Source organism: Procambarus clarkii, chromosome 50 (genome assembly GCF_040958095.1).
Source record: "Procambarus clarkii isolate CNS0578487 chromosome 50, FALCON_Pclarkii_2.0, whole genome shotgun sequence".
NCBI lineage: Eukaryota > Metazoa > Arthropoda > Malacostraca > Decapoda > Cambaridae > Procambarus > Procambarus clarkii.
The window spans coordinates 5,491,196-5,496,924 of NC_091199.1; the positions used below are offsets into that span (position 1 = coordinate 5,491,196).

At 52.1% G+C, this 5,729-nt stretch overlaps 1 non-coding gene across 1 annotated transcript; it reads right to left on the reverse strand.

The window, feature by feature from the left end:
• Positions 1-5,186: 5,186 nt before the first annotated feature.
• Positions 5,187-5,259, reverse strand: TRNAV-AAC (transfer RNA valine (anticodon AAC)). The gene has a single exon. It is a non-coding gene; the product is annotated as a tRNA-Val (tRNA).
• Positions 5,260-5,729: the final 470 nt, after the last annotated feature.

Here is a 5,729-nt window from a genome sequence, read left to right on the forward strand (position 1 = left end):
AGTGTCTCACCTCACACTGTTAGTGCCTCACCTCACACTGCCAGCGCCCCCTCCCCCCCCCTCACACCACGACAGCCACCACAGTCAGTTTGGACACCTACTCAAGAGTGAAGAACCACAGCAGGAGGCGCTTGGATCCCACACACCTTGAAGAGTTGACTCTTCTGAGGCGTCAACTCTTCTGAGGCGTCAACTCTTCTGAGGCGTCAACTCTTCTGAGGCGTCAACTCTTCTGAGGCGTCAACTCTTCTGAGGCGTCAAGCTGGAGCAACAGCCCCAGAGAGAGGGGGGGAGGGGTGAGAGAGAGGAAGGGTGAGAGAAGGGAGGGGTGAGAGAAGTGAGGGGGACGTGACAGAGGGTAGGGGCTAGGAAGGGTGAGGGATGAGGGAGGGGAGGGAAGGGATTCATGTGTTGTTGTGTAAGGTCCAGTTATTTTGCTTGGCAAACCTGACCTGACCCGACCCAGCCTGACCTGACCTTGGGGGGGCCCCTCTTTGGGGGGCCTCGTAGCCTGGTGGATAGCGCACAGGACTCGTGATTCTGTGGCGCGGGTTCGATTCCCGCACGAGGCAGAAACAAATGGGCAAAGTTTCTTTCACCCTGAATGCCCCTGTTACCTAGCAGTAAATAGGTACCTGGGTGTTAGTCAGCTGTCACGGGCTGCTTCCTGGGGGTGGAGGCCTGGTCGAGGACCGGGCCGCGGGGACACTAAAGCCCCGAAATCATCTCAAGATAACCTCAAGATAACCTTGCCTGACCTGTTTTGACCTGACCTGACCTTATCGACCCACATAGAAAACGTGGTTGTCCGTCATACTCTGTTATTCATGGTACCCGTTATTTTGTCTGCGATTATGGCGTCAAAATATGATGTATTATATGGGATAATAGGTTGTGTGTGCGTGTGTGTACTCACCTAGTTGTGCTTGCGGGGGTTGAGCTCTGGGTCTTTGGTCCCGCCTCTCAACTGTCAATCAACAGGTGTACAGGTTCCTGAGCCTACTGGGCTCTATCATATCTACATTGTAAACTGTGTATGGCGTCAGCCTCCACCACATCACTGCCTAATGTATTCCACCTGTTAACTACTCTGACACTGAAAAACATTTGTCTAATGTCTCTGCGACTCATTTGGGTACACAGCTTCCACCTGTGTCCCCTTGTGCGTGTACCGCCCGTGTTAAATAATCCATCCTTGTCTACCATGTCAATTCCCCATTAGAATTTTGTATGTTGTGATCATGTCTCCCCTAGCTCTTCTGTCTTCCAGCGACGTGAGGTGCAGTTCCCTCAGCCTTTCCTCGTAATTCATGCCTCTTAGTTCTGGGACTAGTCTAGTGGCATACCTCTGAACTTTTTCCAGCTTCGTCTTGTGCTTGAGAAGGTACGGGCTCCATGCTGGGGCCGCATACTCCAGGATTGGTCTTACATATGTGGTGTACAAGATTTTGAATGATTCCTTACACAGGTTCCTGAACGCTGTTCTGATGTTAGCCAGCCTCGCATATGCCGCAGATGATATTCTTTTGATGTGGGCTTCAGGAGACAGGTTTGGTGTGATATCAACTCCTAGATCTTTCTCTCTGTTCGTTTCATGAAGGATTTCATCTCTTATTCGGTATCCTGTGTCGTATTCGGTAAGGGAGGACGAGGAGGGGAGGGTGAGGGAGAGAGTGAGGGAAGGAGGAAGGGAGGGTGAGAGAGAGAGTGAGGGAAGGAGGAAGGGAGGGTGAGAGAGAGTGAGGGAAGGAGGAAGGGAGGGTGAGGGAGTGTGATGGAAGGGGTAAGGAAAGGGCGCGGGAGGGTGAGGGAGAGTAAGGGAGAGTGAAGGAGTGTGAGGGAGGGTAAGGGAGAATGAGGGAGTGTGAGGGAGAGTGAGGGAGTGTGAGGGAGGGTAAGGGAGAATGAGGGAGTGTGAGGGAGAGTGAGGAAGAGTGAGGGAGTGTGAGGGAGTGTGAGGGAGAGTGAGGGAGTGTGAGGGAGAGTGAGGGAGTGTGAGGGAGAGTGAGGAAGAGTGAGGGAGTGTGAGGGAGAGTGAGGAAGAGTGAGGGAGAGTGAAGGAGTGTGAGGGAGAGTGAGGGAGTGTGAGGAAGAGTGAGGGAGTGTGAGGGAGAATGAGGGAGTGTGAGGGAGAGTGAGAGAGTGTGAGGGAGAGTGAGGGTGGAGGAGTGTGAGGGAGAGTGAGGGAGAGTCAGGGAGAGTCAGGGAGAGTCAGGGAGAGTGAGAGAGAGTGAGGGAGAGTCAGGGAGAGTGAGAGAGAGTGAGGAAGAGTGAGGGAGTGTGAGGGAGAGTGAGGGAGAGTGAGGGAGAGTGAGGGAGTGTGAGGGAGAGTGAGGAAGAGTGAGGGAGTGTGAGGGAGAGTGAGGGAGAGTGAGGAAGAGTGAGGGAGTGTGAGGGAGAGTGAGGAAGAGTGAGGGAGAGTGAGGGAGGGTGAGGGAGTGTGAGGAAGAGTGAGGGAGTGTGAGGGAGAGTGAGGGAGAGTGAGAGAGAGTGAGGGAGAGTGAGGAAGAGTGAGGGAGAGTGAGGGAGAGTGAGGGAGAGTGAGGGAGTGTGAGGGAGTGTGAGGGAGAGTGAGGGAGAGTGGGGGAGTGTGAGGGAGAGTGAGGAAGAGTGAGGGAGAGTGAGGGAGAGTGAGGAAGAGTGAGGGAGTGTGAGGGAGAGTGAGGAAGAGTGAGGGAGTGTGAGGGAGAGTGAGGAAGAGTGAGGAAGAGTGAGGGAGAGTGAGGGAGGGTGAGGGAGTGTGAGGAAGAGTGAGGGAGTGTGAGGGAGAGTGAGGGAGAGTGAGAGAGTGTGAGGGAGAGTGAGGAAGAGTGAGGGAGAGTGAGGGAGAGTGAGGGAGAGTGAGGGAGTGTGAGGGAGTGTGAGGGAGAGTGAGGGAGAGTGGGGGAGTGTGAGGAAGAGTGAGGGAGAGTGAGGGAGTGTGAGGGAGAGTGAGGAAGAGTGAGGGAGAGTGAGAGAGAGTGAGGAAGAGTGAGGGAGTGTGAGGGAGAGTGAGGAAGAGTGAGGGAGAGTGAGGAAGAGTGAGGGAGTGTGAGGGAGAGTGAGGGAGAGTGAGGAAGAGTGAGGGAGTGTGAGGGAGAGTGAGGAAGAGTGAGGGAGAGTGAGGGAGGGTGAGGGAGTGTGAGGAAGAGTGAGGGAGTGTGAGGGAGAGTGAGAGAGTGTGAGGGAGAGTGAGGAAGAGTGAGGGAGAGTGAGGGAGTGTGAGGGAGTGTGAGGGAGAGTGGGGGAGTGTGAGGGAGAGTGAGGAAGAGTGAGGGAGAGTGAGAGAGAGTGAGGGAGTGTGAGGGAGAGTGAGGGAGAGTGAGGAAGAGTGAGGGAGTGTGAGGGAGAGTGAGGGAGAGTGAGGAAGAGTGAGGGAGAGTGAGGAAGAGTGAGGGAGAGTGAGAGAGAGTGAGGGAGTGTGAGGGAGAGTGAGGGAGTGTGAGGAAGCATTACACATTCACCATTGTAATACACTAAGACGTCAGACCACCAACTTGGTCCAAAACTTACCGTTTCTTGTGTGAATTTTGAGTGGTGTATTTCCTGCGGCCAGACACCTCAACGTTAGAATACATCTCTTCCCTGGAAACACAAACCGAAACTGTCTCTATTTTCCGCTTGTTACAACTTGTAATAAAGTTGTTACATCTTGGCTTACCGTGTTTATGACGTATTAGAACGTTGTTACAACTTGCTATATTGGTTGTTATAACTGGTTAGGTGTTAAAACTTGTTCGAACGTTGTACCAACGTCGTAGTTTCGGTGTGTGTTTGGCGGGTTGTATGCTTACCTATCTGTGACTACGGGGAGTGTAGCTCTAGCTCCTCGTCCCCACCCGTGTATACCTGCCGCCCTAATTATATATATCACAGCATTAATGATTTTTTTTTATAAATTTGAGGATTTAATTATCTTCGCCAATTTCATCCTACAATATATTCCGCTTGTCGACCACCCGTTATTAATTACGTATCTACGACTCTGTTTTATTCATCACAGAATCTTGTATGTAGGGATCATGTCCGCTCAGTTTCTTCTGTCTTCTAAGGTTGTGAGAGTGAGTGGTGAGTGAGAGGTGTGGGTTCCATGCTGCTGCTGCATACTCGAGTAATCGTCTCACGTACGCTCTGTGTATGGACTTGAAAGCCTTCATGTTTAGAGTGTTCAATGACGTTCTTACGTTCGTAAACGTCTCATGTGATGCTGATGTTATCCTGTACCTTGTTATCTTGTACCCTGTTATCTTGTACCTTGTTATCCTCAGCTGTAAGGGGAGCCTAACAGCTAAGTGGACAGCGCTCGGGATTCGTGGTCCTAAGGGCCCGGGGATCGATCAAAGACGGAGGCGGAAACAAATGGCCAGAGTTCCTTTCACCCTGATGCACCTGTTCAACTTGTAGTGAATAGGTACCTGGGAGTTAGACAGCTGCTACGGGCTGCTTCCTGGGGTGTGTGTAACAGACAGGAGGCCTGGTCGAGGACTGGGCCGCGGGGACGCTAAGCCCCGAAATCATCTCAAGATAACCTCAAGAAGATAACCATGAGCTTCTGTTGTTACTGTCGGGATTATCTCGACTCCCAGTACTTGTTATCTTATCGCTGCCTTCACACACAGATAAAGAGTCAGTCGCGGAGAGAGAGATCTACGTGATGCTGATTAAAGAAGCTGTCGGTGACTCTTGACAGCAACGATGCTGTCAAGAGTCTTCCAATACACCAGGCGGGAAGGGATGGCAAGGGGGGGGAGGGGATGGCAAGGGAAGGGGGGAGGGGATGGCAAGGGAAGGGGGGAGGGGATGGCAAGGGAAGGGGGGGTAGGTGTGTGGTGGGCCGAGGCTAGGGGAGGGGGCAAGGAACAGGAAAAGGGCGGGAATTCAATTCAAGAATGGGCAACAATAGATCAAATATTGCTTTGTGTAGGAAGTAGTCCTTTCCCGCGCGTCTGTGTTGATTAAAACCTCGACGACACGGTGACAAGCTGCGACAAATTGAGTGCATGCACGACCTGTTGAGTGCGTGCGTGCATGGGCAGAGAGTGAGAGAGAGAGAGAGAGAGAGAGAGAGAGAGAGAGAGAGAGAGAGAGAGAGGGAGGCTGGAATGGAGGAAAAGTCAAGATAAAGTGCTGCAAAGGGAGGGAGCGTGAGAGAGTGAGAAAGGAAAGGGAGGTAATAGAGATAGGAATGGAATAGAAAAAAGGAGATGTGTGCTCACCAGGGATCGAACCTGGGACCTTCTGTGTGTTAGACAGATGTGATAACCACTACACCATGAGCACTTGGTGTGTGGAGGTCCTAGCCAAGTATTTCTGTGTGTGTGTGTGTGTGTGTGTGTGTGTGTGTGTGTGTGTGTGTGTGTGTGTGTGTGTGTGTGTGTGTGTGTGTGTTAACCTAGTTGTGCTTTGCGGGGGTTCAGCTCTGCTCTTTCGCCTCTCAACTGTCAATCAATCAACTGTTACTAACTACTAACTATTTTATTTTTAATTTTTTCACACACACACACCTAGGAAGCAGCCCGTAGCAGCTGTCTAACTCCCAGGTACCTATTTACTGCTAGGTAACAGGGGCATCGGGGTGAAAGAAACTCTGCCCATTTGTTTCCGCCATGGCCCGGGATCGATCTCGGGTCCTTAGATCTACGCATCCAGAGCCCTGTCCACTCAGCCGCTAGGCGCCCACTAGGTGTGTGTACTCACCTATTTGTGCTTGCAGGATCGAGCTTTGGCTCTTGGATCCCGCCTTTCGAGCC